Source organism: Lolium perenne, chromosome 5 (assembly GCF_019359855.2).
Source record: "Lolium perenne isolate Kyuss_39 chromosome 5, Kyuss_2.0, whole genome shotgun sequence".
Classification (NCBI taxonomy): Eukaryota; Viridiplantae; Streptophyta; class Magnoliopsida; order Poales; family Poaceae; genus Lolium; species Lolium perenne.
The window spans coordinates 27,295,859-27,314,246 of NC_067248.2; the positions used below are offsets into that span (position 1 = coordinate 27,295,859).

The following is an 18,388-nucleotide window of genomic DNA, read 5'->3' on the forward strand; positions in this document are numbered from 1 at the left end:
TGAATTTTCAAACTCAATTGGTGATCACATGTGATTATGGTCAAAACTGCCATTTACAATCTGATCACTACTTTGAGCCTCTGTATTTCAAATTTTTCAAACTAAGCTTTGCTAACTCTTTGCACCTCATCCAAGACAACATCAAGGTGAACACTTTTTGTAAAGAGCACCATGCCAAATTCTTTTTAGATCAAATGCTATGCTCATCCAAAGTTGCAACATTTTGTCAAGTGGAACAATCTCCACTTAGCCATTTTTTGCAAATCTTTGAATCAAACTTTTCCACCACCACACCTCAACTCCTCTGGTCATTTCTAACTCAACCCAACACACATTTTTTCAAATTGTTCAACCATTTGAATTGAATCAAATTTGGACAAAATTGTAAATTTCCAACTATGGAACTATTTGACACTATTTCAAATAGTGATCTACACTAGCCTAACCTGCCCTAAACCCCTCTACTTGGTCCCCTGGTTCCCTCTCACCCTTAATGATGCATAGCAACCCTAAGGAGAGAGGATGGCAAGCTAGGGCATGGCCATGCCGGCCATGTCGCCACCTTGCCGCACCACCCCCTCTCCCCTTCCTCTCCTGCCCTGGCCACCGTGCCAAAACTCGCCACCACACCACCCTAGCATCGCCTGCACTAGCCATGGTCGAGGGAGCAACGACCATCGCTGGATTTTCGCGCGCCCAGATCCTGCCAGCATGCCGCTCGCGTCGCGCGTGGACATGCCGCGGACGTCACTGGCCACACGCCATGCCACCGCCTCAAGCACGCCCTGGACCCCCTGCGAGCACATCGAGCACCTGCGTGACACCACGACGCCGCCAGAAATGCGCTGCACCAAGAACCTGGACCGCCGCCGCCGGAGACGACGACACGATCCCGTGAGCGCTGCCAGACGACACGGAAGCAATGCGTCGCCTACAGACGCCGCCCGACCGTGCCGTTGCTACCTACAGCTTCGCCTGGACGAGGAGAACGCAGCCGCACCGTTGCCTAGCCCAACACCTCGCCGGAACCGCCGCGAGCGTGTAGACTTCGCCACGGACCCGCAGCACCTGCTCGCCTCTATAAATAGAGCGTTCCCTGGAAGCCACTGAGCACACCATCTCGTTCCCCATCCTCCACTGCCTCTCCTCAACCCCTTAGCCACCTCGATCGTCGCCGGAGCAAGGCCAATCGGAAGATCGGAGCCGCGGAAGTCCTGGAGCAATCGCCGTCGATCCAGGCCACCTCGAGCTCCGCCACTGCTACCAGCTGCTTCGCCGTCATCCACATCTACCTCACGCACACTGCCAAACCTTGCTGGAGCCTCGGTGAGCACTCCGACCCCCTAGCGCCGCCGTGCCCGTAACCCTCTCTCGTCGGAGAAGACGACGACGGTGAGCCGTTGGATCCTCTTCTAATCCAACGCACCACGTCGCTCGTACCGTTTCGGGTTTTAAAGAGAGGCTGACGGGTGGAGCCCACCCGTCAGGCAGCCCACGCGTGCGTGGATGCGAGGTGGGCTGGCTTTGACTGTTTAAATGAATCCGGCCCAGTTAGTTTCCCGCGCAGCCCAGTAATTTAAAAATCGATTTTCCCAAATCCTTTTGAATTCAATACTGGCTGTAACTTTGAAATTCAATAGAATATGTTTGGCTTGGCCAAATTTAACAAATCTTATATTGTTGGAAAGCTACTGAAAAGTTCTACAATATGCCACTAGTCCCGTCTCAAAATTAGTTATAGAATTAATCTGATAAAAAGAAGAAGGCAAGGACTTTTCCCTATTCAAATAATTGTTAAAAATCAACCAAAATAGATATTAAGTTAATTCCAACTCCCATAGCTCACATTTGACTTACACTAATTGTTTATGCAAGAAAATGGTGTGGTCACCTTGCATGATCATGCCCTAGTTTAATTAATGGACAATATGGCTAGTTTATCTAAGTAATATTGTCCAACACTATTATGCAAATCATATGGAGTATTATACTTCATTTAAATCTTGTCTCAAATGAATTCATGTGATGTTTGGACCCCTGGCCAAACTCTCTTAGATGAATTACTTGGAGATTTAAATCATATTGTAGCATTACTAAATAGTATGAGGTGGTCTACCTCATTTAAATCATTTTCTCAAATGATGATAATGAATGTTTGACTTAGGTCAATATAAGTTCAGGTATGATTGTTTGAGAAATTAAATCTTAAGAAGATTTCAATTAGAGGAAATTATTTCTCCAGAACCCTATTGAAACTATCATTTACATATTAAATGAGAGGAAATTATTTCTCCTCAAGCAACTAAACCAATGCACCCTAATTAGATTAATTGTGTGCTTAGAATAGTTTGTGTGATTATATGTGATGTATGGAATAGCCATTGAATTAGTTGAGTGATTATACTCGTATTTAAATTTAGACGCTAGCACCGGAGAATACCCGAAAGAAGAAGGTTGATACCAAGAGGAGGAAGAGGAAGGCTTTGAGAACTACCAAGGCAAGCTAATATTCTTGCAAAGTGCAAAGCCCCTTTGGGGCAAGGCACCATAGCTTTCCTTTCTTACCATAAGCCTATCCCAAGTTTCTACCTTGCAAGTTTTTACTTGTTTATTCAAAGAGTTACTTTTATAGTTAACTTTGGTCAAAGTGAAAGAAGGTTACTAGAGTAGTAAAAGTTAGTCTCAATATAGCAAAGCAAGATAGCACCCCTCATGATTTAGAGCTAGTGCTAAGGAATTAAAACTTGACTACTCTAGATGGGAACATGTGACTTTGAAATGAAATTTGAAACCTTGGAATGATGAGTCATTCCATTGAATGATTTTTGAAGGTGAATGTGACCAAGAGAAGATGGTGATTTTTGATAAAACTGATATTGGTTTGAATGCGATACCTTTCCAATATTGAGTACCCCCACAATACCTGATTATGGGTAGGGCTTAACTGGAAATTTACGCATCTTAGTATGAGTTCCCTCTGAACACACATCATAGGGGTTATGCCGAGGCTGCCTCCGTTGTTGAGAAATGATGTGAATTGTACGGCCAAGCCCTGTGCAGTTCCCAGGCTGACAGTTGGTCTTCACTGGGAGGCCAAGCTCATGGGGAGAGGTGCTCAGAGTTACGATGATTCGGGGTAATCCCGACGGATGAAATCAAATGTTGTGGCACAAGTGTGCAACCTCTGCATAGTGTAAATCTATTCGAATAGCCGTGTCCACGGTTACGGACGGTTGGAAAGGCCATACAGTTGTCCAATGTCAAATCTTTGAAAATGATGGTGAAATGATTTGTGAAGTGGTGAATTGAATTGAAATCACCACTTGCATGGTGGGAATGACACTAATGTTCCCACTTGAGTTAGTTAGCACATGAATGAATTTTTCTCAAAGTCTTGTGAACTAAAATTAGCTTTATACAAATAAACTAGAGCTTAGCAAACCTTACTAGAAATGTCTAGCACTTACACTTGTATTAGTTTGCGAGTACTTGAAGTACTCACGGCTTTGTCCCTGGCTATTCAAATGGCCAGAGTATGATGATGAACAAGGAGATGACCAGCAGGACGCCTACGATAACTAGGAGTCTTTCGACGTCAAGCGTTGGCCTGTGGACTAAAGAGTCCTTGTATCTTACGCTTCCGCTATGAACTTGTGTTGGTTCGTTGATCAATAGATCAACTATTCGTGTAATATGGATGATGTGATTCCAATTGTAAGACAATATGGTTTGTAATGAATGATGACTATGATACTTAACTATTATGCCTCGCAACAACAATAATCCTAGGATTGCGATGTATGACATAATAGGCATTTGGACTTAAAAATCCGGGTGTTGACACGTTCGATGTCATCTTCCCTCATGTAAGAACCCTCCCAAGAACCACTTGGACGGGCCATCGATGAGGAGGAAGAGGAGGAAGACCACGAAAGAGGAAAAGGAGAAGAAGAACCACGAGACAGCGGCGACGGCGGTGGCGGAGAGCGTACCGTGGACACGCGCGGCCCCGTGGCGCCGGATTGACGGTGCGGCGGCTGCGGATCGGCGGAGGAGCGCGGGCGCGGCTGCTCGCCGGAGTTCGCCAGGGAAACGACGGGGAAAACCCAACAGGACGACGAAGAGCTCGAGCGGAAGCAAGAGGAGAAGCAGGAGCGCGAGGAAGAAGAAAGGGGCGAGTGGCCGCCTCGATGCCTCCCCCGCGGCATTTATAGCCTCCTGCCACGGGCGGTTGGCCTCCAAGTGGCGAACGTGGGCCACGTCCCTGGATTTACTACGCCTTAACTTCTCCCACGACCGCAGCGGTTACCGGAAACAGCCACACCACGTCGCCCACGGCCGCACGGGATCTGGGGGCGACATTGATGTGACCAGACGAAGCGGCAGCAGGAGCCAACCGTCAGAGCAGTCAAGTCGGGCGCTGAGCCCGAGGCGGCGGAGACTCCGGCGCACCCAAGCTGGAGCCGGACATTTTATTCAATCCGGCCCCAAACTCTCCTAGCAAGGCGGGGACATCGCCAACACTTGTAAAAAAGAAAGAGCTGCAGAAGCGAAAATAGCGTCCGGCTAGAAGCAGCTGGATGAAGCGAGCCGGATGAGGGCGCAACCGGCTGAATGAAAATTCTCAGTCGGCCCCTCCGAGTGCCGTCAAACATATTCAGGAGATAACTAAAGCCAGGGAAACCTGCCTAGGTCCCTCTTAACGCAGGACCTTGTCAGCTTCGGGGGCTAATGTCGGGGGGAAGACCCCAGGTAGGGCAATGCACGCGGAGCAGCCGGCTTGAGGCTGGCCGGCTCGCGGCAAAGGCCGGCTGAGGAGGAGCCGGCTGGAGCCATGGCCGGCTGCCTCGGGAGCCGGCTGGCTCTAAGTCCTAGTCGGCCTGGCAACGACCGTCTGCGCTGTGGCTGGGCCGGCTTGTACAAGCCATATCCGACTGGGGTTTACACTCTAGACCGACTCGAGGCTGGCGAGTCTTGCATGAGAAGGAACTGGGTAGGTGGTCCGGGTTCAGAAGTCCACGCTGACCTCATCTCCCGTAAAGTAAGGGGCACTGTGGAGCAATAGTGCCACGCGCCGGACAGGCCATCATGGCGTACATCGGTCCGTACCGACTACAGGGCATGATGGCGACAGGGACACTTCCTCTCCATACCGCTGACTCAGGCAGTCGGATGGGACAGGCCATGAGGCCTCAACGGCTCCTGACGTCAACGCCTCGGGAAGGAGCGGAAGCCGGAGCCGGCCAAGCCGGCCAGCAGATCATAGGGACTTCTATGTAAAGTGCCAGCGCCTATATAAGCTGCACGACCCCCTCGTGTGAGGGGGATGGATCATTCTCACTTCACTCTAGTCTTAGCGCTGCCCTGAGAGAGAGAGAAACCTTCGTCTACCTTAGCCTCCCAGGGCAAGCCGGATACAGCTCTAGGAGAACCATTGTACTGTGTGATCACCATACACATTCCTATCAGGATTAGAGGTGTTACCTCCACAGGAGGGCCTCGATCCTGGGTACGTCGACCGTGTCACTCGTCCCCATACCCGCATCCGGATACCGCCGTGAGACCATCTAGGAACCACCTCTCTTTAGCCATCCTATGGTATATGCCGTGACAAAAGAGTACCTGGAAGCAAATCAGGGTGGTGCAGCCTAGGTTCTACACTAGGAGGAAATCAACCACAACACAACCCAGTTGAAAAATTGCCAGTATCAGAAGGATTGGCAACGCCAGCAGCTAGGGTGGCTTCATCAGAGGTCGCACAAGCGACAGAAGAATTAACTCGTACGTCTCCTCCAACAGTACAGGAAAGAAGACGACGATGAACTGCAAAATCTTTTTGTAGTGTCTTGGATTTATATCCAATGAAGTTCCTTCACACAAATGAACGTGTAGGAGGAAAAGCTCGGTGTTTACGAACTAAGGAAGAGGTGAAGACCGAACACGCGGACAAGGAGAACGGTCGGCGTCAAGCCATGGAGAAGCCGACGAAAGTAAAGCCGGTGACATGGGCAGTACAAGGAACGACGAAAGAAAAGTCGACGATGATGGTTGAAACGGTGAAAGCAATACCGAGGGTAGCACCTACGCATAGTAAGTGACGTATTTGGGACCCTAGTTGAAATGAAGCACACATCGTGCTTAGGGAGGTGATTGTTAGGAATAAACACATTTTTCGATAAAGGGAATATATTAATATCGAGAGAAACCAATTACACCCAGCCTCTGCAACAACGCACCACCCTAATGGCACTACGGATGCACACAGCCAAAAAAAGGAAAACTAAACTAAGAAACAAAAGTCCCGCTACAGTATCACGGACCTAACAACAGCAATACATCCACCACCATGACAACACCTGAATTGCAGACTCTCCAAAAAACGAAGCCTCCAAGAAGGGAACAGTGCTCCAACACCGTTATCGCCCGATCAAAGATCTTAGGTTTTCACCCTGAAGATAGTCCCCACTCTCAAAACAATGCCTCCACCAAGGTCACTGCCAGGCACAACCAGTTAAGGCCAGACCTTGGGTTTTCACCCTGAAAGGTAGGACTCTGCGCTTCACATGTATTGTCGCCCCCACTTTCATACCGCTGCTGTGAAGCCCGGACACCAAGCAAGCCCCTCAACAGCGCGGAGACTTGAACCTCCCTTAGCTAGTCCTCCCCTCCGGCCTTCATGAAATTCTCTTCTTCCGACTTTCATCATGGATCCATAGTCACTTGATGTCAACACAGAAAAAGAGCTTCGTGCCGCTCCCTCCAGAACCAAACGGTCGGAATAAACGCATGGGTGCGCACGACCGAATACCTCCGATCCAGCAAACTCCAGGCAAAGCACTGTTACATTCGCCGGCGGAGCCTGCCGAAACTCAACCCTCCGGCCAGATCACGAGTCCAGGCCTCCGGTAGGTCCTCCTCTTCACGCAAGAGAGGCCCTAGGACCGCTGCCTTTATTCAGGCCGGACCCCCACGTCGGCGACCATCCCGGGCTGGCCAACCCAACCCTCCACCGGCGACACCATCGCCGGCTTCCATGCACCTCCATCTCACCACCGGATGGCAATGATAGATAAAAAATCCACCACCACCAACCGCAGGCCGACCCTCTCCGGCGAAGAAGAGGCCACCTCCTCCGTCAAACCCAAGGCTGCTGCCCCGGGCGCCCTCGTGTCGCGGAAGATGCCCGAGATCGCCTCCACGCACCAACGAGAGGCGGGGGTCGATGGCATGGCGCAGACCGAGGGTCTGGCCGCCGCCCACCACCAACCCCTGCCGGAGTGCTGCGGGAAGCCGACGAGAAGAGGGAGACCGCAGCGCCGCCCATCCCACCCGCGCCGACCGGTCCGCCAGGGGACAGCCGACGGGTGGAGGGCCGCCGCCGCCGTCGCCCATCCCACGCACGTTTGCTACGCCAAGCATCGAGGAGGTGGGGATCCGGCCGCCGATCTCCACGCGGCGACGAGGAAGGGCCCCCGCCACGCCCCGAGGGACTTTGCCCCCGGCGGCGCTACCGGCGGCGGCGGCGGCGGAGGGCGGGGTGCGGGAGGGTTAGGGTTGGGGGCGGAGGGTTAGGGTTTGATTAAACACATAATACGCTGAACGGCGTCGAGTGCAGCTTCTGTGTCGTATACAAGTGGTATACGGAACACGAGTTGGAGTAGATTTAGAATTCCTAGTTCTATTAGGTTAGCTAATCAGCTACTATATAATCTCTTGTAAACTCTCATGTAATCTACCGTGAGCCAAAGTAAGAAATACAAAGAAAGCAAAAGCACGATATGTGCCTGTGACGATCCATCGTTTCTTGTGTACGTGCGCGTCTGGAGCTAGGTGCTAGCTGCAAATCAATCAAGGATCGATCAGCTTAGCTACTACGTGCGTGTGTGTATCTGCTAGTTTTGCGCGTCTCGCCGGATTGCCATCTCGCCGGAACAGCTTAGAAGCACTTGAGCTTGCGTATACGTGCGCGTACAGCCGGAAAGTACTCCGCGAATTCACGCGACATAGGGACCAAGTCCAACAGAGCAGGTAAATCCCTAGAAAAAAAATCAGATATGCGAGACACCATAATTGCCACTTCTCTGTCAATTCTCAAATAATAATATAAGGCTCTCTGTCTATTCTTGGTGCTCCTCTTTCTGTTTAGCCTTTGATAAATCTCTGCACCTACATCTGCATGACAATCAATTTATGTTTTAGTTTATTCATACTCATACAACTACCTCACACATACAATTATTTGTTTGTTCACGAACCAATTTTTGGTATAGCTTTTGCCATATTTTATGTTAAATGTAGATGGGCTGCAGCCCAATAAGGCAGCCCATGTAGTCTACAATTCTTAAAATCTCAATGCCCATCACGTTGGCAGCTTGGGACAGCCTTGGGGGACAAATTTTAGTCTCACATTGCTAGTTGGGAGAGAGTTGGAGTGGTATATAAGGGCTGATGTTCTACTCCTTCCAAGTGAGTGAGAATAGAAGGAGCCCTCGCGCACTCCCCCTCCTCCGCCCGCCCCGCCTCGGCTCGGCACGTCACGCACGTCGCGTTTCGTGACTTGAGTTCGCGGTCGGGTCGGCTTCCTCCCAGGCTATACAAGGAGACCGATAAGATCTACTCTTAGATCTCTCTCGCGAAGTTCTTTTTGTTGTGCTACTCTCTAGTCTTCCCCATCCCGGCGACTGCGTGCACAGCCGTCCGGGAGAGCAGGCCTCCGAAACTCCGTCCGTTGAGATCCTGCACCGGGAGACGGGCGATAAGGTTTTTGGCGAGTGTCTCGGCGCGACTGCTCGCTGTTGTTCGTCTTCTTCTTCGACGGTTCGGCTGCTTCATCGACAGATCCGACAGCACCATGGGCGATATCAACGATTCCCATGGTGGTGGTGCTGCTTCTGGTGCGACCTTCCCGATCGCGATGTACGTGCTTTTCCTCTCCTACCTTGCACTGCTGCTTGTTCCATGTTCAGATCTGATGCATGTGCTTAGTCTGATGTGTATAGTTAAGTATGCTTGTGCATCTATAATGTTGCTTTCGGTAATTAAACTCACACGGAAATTGTCTAATAATCCAACATTTTATTATCTCATAAATATGAGTTAGAAATAACAATAAAGAAAAAAGATACAACGATATCTGTTTTAGGGTAAAATATACCCTTTACTTTAATTATTTAAAATTATTTTATTTGGAATTTGACCATTTCCACAGGTACTTTAGGTACTTTTTTTTCTCTTTATGGTTATTTCCAATTTTATGTTGGGTTTGATAAGAACCCTTTTTTTGCTTTCTTGATAAATAATTGACAATCGACAAAAATGCATTTTTTTATAACCCGCTTGTTTTATTATAACACGTATTATAGGGAAATGCCCGCTAAAGAGAAAATCTATCTGATTGTCTCTCGGCCGATATTGGTTTTTTAGAAAGAAAAAAGATCCAGCAAACGGGGGTGCCAATGCTGTCCCAAGATCAGATCACGGTAGGTAGCTGCTTTAAAGAGGTTGGGAGACAGACTGGTGAACAATCTTCTTCTTGTTTCCTCTGACCTAGAGCACTTTGAGCACTTTTTTTTTCAATCGTACGAAGAAACTCTGTGAAAAACCCAGCTATTGCAAACTACTAAATATTTGCTACATCTTTATGAAAAACTAAATATCTGCTGCTGCAAACAATTTTAAAAAAACATAAGCCATCGAGAAAATGAACTTTCAATTAATCTCCTTCATTGTTTAACAGGCTAATTAAATCTTCGTTTTGTATTCAAGGTTGTAGAAGATAGCTATATGAGGCATCTTCCCAGATCCTCCATGTTCCACTACAGGCACATACAGTCACTGATACGGTGCATGCTCTGATCTTTCGTTTTGGATGAAAACTGCACAGAGCGGATAGGTACAGAAATTGATATTCACCTTCCATCTTCTTGAAAACAAGGTACTCCGTATATCTCTTTTTTGAGGAATGCTTCGAGAATTCTCCCTTTCATGCTCCAAGATTGCGATGTTCACTTTGCTTACAAAAACGAGAATTTTCATTCCGTGTCTTAACTAGATCAGCTTTAATTAATGATATACGGTGATTGACACGGAACTTAGGCTTCGTCTAATCGAATCTAGGTTCCGTCTAATCTAATTTTTCGTGACCGTTGATTAAATAGATAATAAATTTTGTGTAACTTCTATCTACACTACTTAAAAAGAACGAACGTGTTTCCTATTCTGCCAATACGTCAGATTTTCGTCGTCTCTGCTTATACTCCCGCACGCGCCTATATGGGCCAGGCCCAAGTAAAACGCCAGCCTCACATCGTTCATCCCTGCCTCGCGTCCCTGAGTCCTGAGGCAAGTCTCCTCGATTCCCTTTCTTCCTCGTTGCAGCCGCCTAGGTTTCGGCGCCACCACGGCCGCCATGCTCTCCCTCTCCCCCGAGGCCCCGGTACCACTACACCGTCTGATCTCCAAACACGTCAAAGAATAGGAAAAGGAGCCCGGGGCAAATCTTGATGCCACCTGCCTCGCGTCAATGGCGGGATCGTGTTCAGGTTGGTCGTGAAGAAGAGGAGAAGAAGGACCGTCGATGTTGGAGGTAAGAGGATGGGGTAGTGCCGCCGGGGAGAGGACCCAGAGGCCCAAGCGCCAAGCGCCCAAGAGGCCTCGTAGCTTTGGGAAGCTGCCGTGGGGAAGCGAATCCTCTGCCTAACATTAGGCTCCGAGCAGGGAGACCGCTTCAGCCGCCATCCAAAGTTCGGCATCGATCGAGGTTGCCGCACATCCTTGTGGGAGCCGCAGCGCGCCAGGTGGTGCAGATGCGGCCGTGAATGGCAGGGAGGAAGGGGAGAGGGCAGGGCCATTGCCTCTCGATGAATTTTCCCGTGGAAAATTGACGAGTTACAGCGACCACAGTTGCAAGGTGCAGCCCCCTTGCTCTCTACGGTTCAATTCCAAGACCAGTTGTGATGGCGGCTCGGGCGCTGCCTTGCTGGTCGGCTCCCCCAATTCGACGAATACTTCTTCTTTAGGTGCACATCTCGTCTAAACAGCTAGCTTGGATTTGGAGATATCTAATTCTCTATTTTTTTCTCTTCAGCGTGGGAGGGTTATTAGGTCCTGCTCTTACTTGCAGGGTGTGATCTGCTACGGTTGTGCCACCAATGCGAATCGGATTCTGCAGGCTTCGGTAATCGTCTCTCTTCCTCTAGACCTACTACTTATTTACTATGTATTGCAATTTTGATCCATTTCACTTGCAAAATTATGCTTGAGCAAACCATGTTAGCGCAGTGAGTACAAGTACAGCGGATCTTCTTTTCTTTATCACAATGACTGATACATGTAAAGCACGTTAACTTGTACCGAAAGAAAACAGGAATGAAATGGAGCTGGGTCCGTAGAACGCATCATCATATTGGGTTTGTGCATAGAAGGTGAAGCAATTCACAGATGAAATTTTAATTAAGTAGCTAGAGGTTAGGATAGCTCAGATAGGTGTCCTTTCTTTGTCACCTGCCTTCAATCTAAAAGTGACTTGAAAGCATACATATCATAATTTTGCATCAAGCATTTTAGTTGCAAGTTTGTGTATTTAAAATTTGTGCCAGCAATTGAGGGGTGTATCCCCGTACGTGACCAGAAAGTAATGAATCGTGGGTGTGTAAATTATTCCGTGCTTTTCTGATGAATTTTGATCATTGCAGCAATGACTGGGTAGAGAGGGGATGCTGCTCATATGCTCAAAACTACATTTCCAATCCTATATACATGGAGTTGATAAGAAATGTTAATTCAGATACATAATTTGCACTGCGTATGTACAAGTAAATTAGATTGTGAAACTGCGGGGCTTTACCCCTTCATGTATTTTGATGTTATTGGCACTTGCAATTATAAACGTCAAATTAATTGGTGCACAACAAAGTTAATTTTATGATTATAATTAAGCCAATGTAATTCTCAGTTTCTTTTATACATAGGTGGTTATCTCGGTTAGCAGAATAAATTGTCAAATGTCATGAGAAATGACCCATCGAAGGATATTAAATGAACAATTATATGAAAATTCTACTACTGATATAACACTACATTGATTTTTTCAGACATGTTTATGTTGGACTAGGCATGCACTTCTTCAGCTTGGGTGAACCATGGAGGTGTAGAGAGCCAGTCTGAAAAATCTACTGCAACACATGCAGGTAACTGATCTGGTTATCTAATTCTCCATTTCTGAACGTCAGAGCCGCTACCAGAACACTCTGACCATAACTGCAAATTTGCTTAGGTGTCACGGTAGTCATGGTAACCTCAAGCTTCGGTGATGTGAGCATGGACTCTCTCTTTAAGCATCTCCAGCTCTGCGGTTAGCTCTCATCTTGTTTGCGCTAAGGAACTTTTTTTTGCGAATATCTTATTGTTCAACACATGTCATTTGAACAGGGCCTTGCCACTATAGCTTATGCAAAGCATTTTATTATTAACCTTTATTCTTTCAATTCATGTTCTATGTTCATTTACCCTGGGATCATGCCCACTCTTCTGTATATATTGGGGTTTACAGAAGAACTGTTGGAAGAAATCGAGAGGTGGGGAGAGATGAATAAATAATGGACCATCTATTCTGGTCTCATGCTAAGATTTCTTTAACTATGTCATATTTTTTTGTGGCAACACAAGTGAGCTATTGCTGTTTTTACTCATTTTCTTATTGTTGTGGCATGAGCAGAGGGGATGGATGGGCGATTGGAGAGAAAAATCCTAATTCCTAATTCATTGGGTTTCTAATGGTGAGAAAGTGTCCTATAGGTAAAAAAAAAGGAGTATTGTTATCATATTTATTGCTCCAGCATGATATTAGTTTTACCTCAGTGAGACTACTAGAATGCTCTGATATCTGTGGATAGAATCTTAATTTTTAGTAAATAATTCCTCTTTAGGAATCAGGGGGACAGCCACCGTCATCACGCCGTTGTCCTCATCGGTGTCTTGCGAGCCTAATATGCATGCCACACGCCGCACTCCTCAAGCTGCAAGACATCTCCACCTAGATGTTGCGTTGTCCTCCATGCCTGTCTGCTACTTCTTAGAAGCATCAAAACATTGAACATCCTTTAGTTAATGTTCCTTAGTGTGCATTTTAACGGGTAAGTAATGCCCACATTACTTGACATATCTTGAGACTGTGCACATGATTTTCTGAACTGAATGATTAGAGTATAGGAAATGCTATGCAATTTGAATTATCTGTCGGCCGGTGTAAAGGTACTTTGAGCCCAATGTCACATTTGATGCCTTATATGCAATCCTCAATCAAAAAGATCATGCAATTTTTTAAATGTCGATGGGTTCAGGGGAGCCTTATTTTCTACACCATAATACTATTATTGTACTCATCTGGATACTTTTTCTCCCACTTGATATTTTCCACAGGCTCACTTGTTTTTTGTGCAGTTTACCTCAGTATGATACCTATTCCTGGTGTATGCAATAAAAAAAGAAATTTCTGGTGAAAGGTTACATTCGGATAGATACAGGTCTAGGATGATTTGAGAAAAGTGATTTTTTTAACTCAGATTTTTTTCCAGTTCTAGACAAGAGAAATAGGCAAATACGTAGCTGCTTCTAAAAAATGCAAGTATGGAACCACTGATTCATACTTCCAGTAGTTTGTATTGATGCTTTCTAGAGATTTTATTTTCAAACGTCAATCCTTTCATGACAAGGCTTAGTTAAGCCTCTTCATGTTGTCTCTGCCGAGACAAGTACCACTTATATATCACAGTATATTCTATAATAGGGCGGGAGATGGAAAAAAAGTTAGCTCCCTGTTACTCTCCTTGCCGATGTTTGCTCATGTAATTAGTTGCACAAATTTTCCAGCAGAAAACATGTGGTATACTTTTGCAATGAGAATATGCAGTGTTTTTCTCTTTTCTTTTCTTTTCTTTTTAAATGGGAACATGAGAATTATGGCAATGCACTTATGAGCTCCTAGATTCATGATACAAAATCTGAGTGGCGATGAGCACATTCTTTACTAGAATACACTTTCACACAAAAGGTCATTTATTTATTTATTCATCTATTGCATTCATATTTTTTTCCTCATTGTGTCCTTCATTTAAAGTACTCCCTCCATCACACAAAACTTGCCCTTCCTTCCCCAGTTCATTTTAACATTTTGATTGTTTTAAATTTAGGCTTCAAATCAAATTTCACATTGTACTCTTCGCCGTCGATCGTCTGGCCCGTCGCCGGCCGGCTTGCTAGCCGCGCTCCCTCTTATGGACCGCTACCATCGTCGTTCTCCCTTGCCTCCACAGCCCCCTCACCGTCGTCTGCGGAGGAAGGAATTCATCGACAAGTTTGGGCCCTGCCTCGCCGCCGCCGGCGTGGCCAGAGGTAGCAGGGAGTGGAAGACCTGCTCCCCGGCTCACTGTCTTGCTGTGTTGACTATCGTGCTCTCGCCAGCAGCTCCAGCTCCTCAAGCTATAGTGTCTTCTTCTCTCGAAAGAATAAGAAGGTACATTCATCAGGATATGTGTTCAACATTTGATAATTGCATCGAAAGGGAGATAGTTGAGAATTGCATTTCACCAGAATTTGTGTTCAACATTTGAGAATAGAAGGCACTATAGTTTACTTGATACTAAGCAATGAAGGTCACAGACATAACTAGCCCGGTTTGACAGGCAACAGGGAGGATGCTTTATATCCTCTTATGCATTCCGTTGAATGGAAATTTGGTTTTTAAGTCATACTTTGCCTTGTTTATTCGATTATTACTTAATGAAGATCTACCAGTAAGCTTGGCGCACCACGAAGCTTGATGCATTCTCATTAGTTGTCTGTTGCGGTGTAATTCAGTAATTAACATCAGTTATTGTCATTTTTCTCACTTTTATTGTTTGCCTAATCTTTATTTCACGGTACAAGAGATTTATGGTTTGCTAGGTTGTGTTGGTGCTGAAGCTAGGCACAAGTTGGTTTTGGTGATTACAAACAAACAAAAATGGATCGTGTGTTTGCAGTCTACTAAAATATGAAGCACAAGTGTCATGTTGTTTTGTCAAATACAGTGTTAGATTATAAGTTTTGAAGTTGATTTCTTCCAGAATTATAGTACTGAGATTTCTTCCAGTATTCACTGGCCATCGAAATGAGCACCTGGTCCAAACCACTTGATAATTATAGGGTGATTATTAGGTAGCATCAGAAATCAGAAAGAAGCATAACTCAAAGGGAATAAAGTGGAGCACCTTTTGATGTAAGTACTTGATACTCAACCAACCTCCCGTACGATTCGAACCGATCTGCTCAAGTTATCTTGGCGCAGACGGTTTCCCGATGGGACGGTATCCGACACAGCAGCTACAACCGTGGCAGGCCACTGACGATGTGCATCGGTGCAGGCAAGGTGCAAAGCATTCAGTCACCAAAAAATACAAATTCAACCTCTTTTCACAAGGTAGACATCTCCTCAACATTTTTACTTGCAATGATAATTATATAAATCCTACCGGTCTTGTTTTTTCGTGCTCTTATATAAAATAGATTGATGATTGTTTATTGTTCTTATTTGTTGTGATGTCCACATCGCATCCCATAACCCTTTGAAGTTTGTTTGCCTTCTTCAGAAAAAAATTCCAATATTATTGTACAATGTATTTGTTTTTGGCATCTGAAACATAAATAAATGCAATTTGAATTATGGATTGTTACCGGAGGTTACTTGTTTTCTCTTAAGGCATGAATCCTTGGACTGATGCCTGAATCATGTTTATAATGGGCAAACTAAGAAGGTGTAATTTCCAATATCAGGTTTTAGGTCCATGATGTGTTAGTTTTTGTGTCTTTCCATTTCGACTATGAATTTTCTTACTCAGTTGCTTGTGCCGTTACCATGAGAGTACTGTGCAGATGATAGCTCATTATTCCTGGAGATCAATTTGTTTAGCCCAGAAGTGACGCAAGTTTGTTTTATGCTTTATTGTGTTGGTCAACTTCTTGAAGTGCTTGCCGTGTATTTGTCAAGGAACAAGACAGAATCCTCCCTTTTTATCTCATCCATAATATTTTTGTCTTGTCACTTTATCTGCCAGCCCCACAATCCTTGCTTGCAATACAGAGGAGATACAGGAATTTGGTAACACTGATAGTAAAATCAAATGTGATAGATGGGAGCTAACTGGCTAAAGGGCTGCAGTGCGTGAAGAACAGCTACGCCTCAATGGCCGAGTACCTAGGCATCCTCGAACTGTTGCTGGTCCATGTGGTTCCAGAAGATTCCAGTGGTGTGTCATTGCCGACATTTTTCCCCTTGAAGAAATGTAGGAAATAACCAAGATAGTGAGAGGGAGTGAGCTTGAGAGTGGGGAATTGGGATTATGAGTGAGGATGAGTTTTTCTTCTGAGGTGTCCATGTCCATGTCTGTTCGGGTGTTTAGCATTAACGAGTTCCTTTTTTCTATATAAAGGTCAAGATTGTAAAGGGGTCATACAAAATGTTTGTAAAGAAATTAAAACATTGTTATTTAAGATCATTTTTTATTCAATATCAGCGCATTGAAATTTTTGTGATAGTTGTTTCCATTTGATCATGATAAAAAAATGTCTCATTAAAATTCGACAATCACTTAGTTTACCATACATGTCGTCTAACATTCCTTCCTGATTCAAAACAAAAAGTTTGTTCTTTATACATGTCGTCTAATTTTCTTTGGTATGTTAACAAGCATGGAAACTGAGTAAAAATGGAGGACTTTACCTTCTCTCTAGATGATGAACCGAGTTGGACAGGAGGCCTGGATCAAGTGTTCTAGCTGAAGGTGGTCGTTTTTTATTGCGGGGGAGCCGAACGTGGTCGTTGCCGGCCGTGTGTCGTCGGAGGATGCAACCAGGTAAACCAACGATGCTGGTCGACGTGGGCAGGCTCGCGGAGCATGGATGCGTCAATAGCGACGTTGGTATCCTTGCTGGGGGGCTTCGAAGGAGGGTGCCGGTTGGTCGGCGGAGGAGGAAGTGCGAGAGATAAGGGAATTTGGTGAGGTAGTGCGCGCTTGAGCTTCGGCGGCGCGGGCATACAACGTGTTCACAGCGGAGTCGCGCCGGCACTGATGATGGAGCTGGGTGGTGGAGGCGGCGGAGCGGATGGGAGGTGGGAAGAGGACAAGGCGGGGAGGCGAGACCCAAAAAGTCGAAGGTGTTGAAGGGGACGTGATGAGGGAAACTTCACGGAGACGAACAAGACAGGAGGAACTACCTGGACGAGAGTGATGGGAGCAAGGGCAATGAATGAGGAAGAAAGAAATATCTGCTTCTTTAGGTAAAATAATTTATGCAAGAAGATATAGCATCGAGAACCATAGTCCCATTGTTACAAAAATCCATCGTACTACCTCATAAATGAATTCTAGAATCTAGACTATGTAACACCGGAGATTCGCTATTGATCATGCATATCTACATGACACCCAAAGCATATATTTTAAATGTGGATTTTTTTGAAGAAAAACTTCTGCATATATTCAACCTATGCAAGTCAAGTTTCGCGAAAATCTGACCTTTTTGTGTTATGTGTAAAACAAATTAAAAAAATCTTGTGAAAAGCTTTTTTAGCATCAAATTTTATCTTTTTTACGCACGACGTATAATATATTAGTTTTCTTGAAACAACTTGGTGATACCATAGAACATGAAGATGTACCCGGCATATTTCTGGTCAGAAATTTTAACAATTTAACATACATTTAAAAATCAAGAGCATATTCTGTTAGGTTCCAAAACGTCTTAATCTTTACTACTTATCTGATGCATATTAAATAACACTAATTGACGGAAATTTACAAATTGTAGAGTTGCATTTGAAATCAAAATTTTGTTGTAACCTTAACAGTTGTCCATTTTTGCCAAATTCACTCTTGGCATTAGTATGGTTAAATTTACACTCCCATCATATAATACTCTATTTGGCAGAGAGGTGCATCTAATTTGTTGAGTTTGTGGATTGAAAAGATGTATGTAAAGATTTGTTATTGTGCCTTGATGGCAACCATGTTTCACTTCATTTTTCTTTGGCTTGCATGTGCTAAAGAGGTTTGAGGAAACAACCTAAAAAAATTAGCATCCGCACCACCAGCTTGCCGATGAAGTTTTTTTAGCTGAAGATTTGCTAAGCTCCTTTTTATGTTTGACAAATATCAATGTGTTGTTTGGACTAATCAGAAAAGAAGTATTCCTTCAGTTATAGCTGTGTTTGCAGCACTCATATTTTTGACAATAATACATCTAAAGGAGAGATTGTTGAGTTGTTATGACAACCTAGAACACATGTGTGGGACTTACCGCGAAAGGGTAACAAGAAGACCTAGAACTTGGAACCACGTAGATGCACACAACA

The 18,388-nt window shown here is 45.4% G+C and overlaps 1 long non-coding RNA gene across 7 annotated transcripts; it reads left to right on the forward strand.

Moving 5' to 3' along the window:
• The first annotated feature begins 10,237 nt into the window (after positions 1–10,237).
• Positions 10,238–16,531, forward strand: LOC127298695 (uncharacterized). 7 transcript variants are annotated; one of them, XR_011744670.1, is made up of 7 exons: positions 10,238–11,018; positions 11,087–11,176; positions 12,093–12,188; positions 12,275–14,512; positions 15,196–15,256; positions 15,326–15,457; positions 16,092–16,530. It is a non-coding gene; the product is annotated as an uncharacterized lncRNA (long non-coding RNA). The 7 variants fall into 7 exon arrangements; XR_011744666.1 differs by having other exon boundaries at positions 12,275–15,256; positions 16,092–16,531; XR_011744669.1 differs by having other exon boundaries at positions 12,275–13,133; positions 14,190–15,457; positions 16,092–16,531.
• The last annotated feature ends 1,857 nt before the right edge of the window (positions 16,532–18,388 follow it).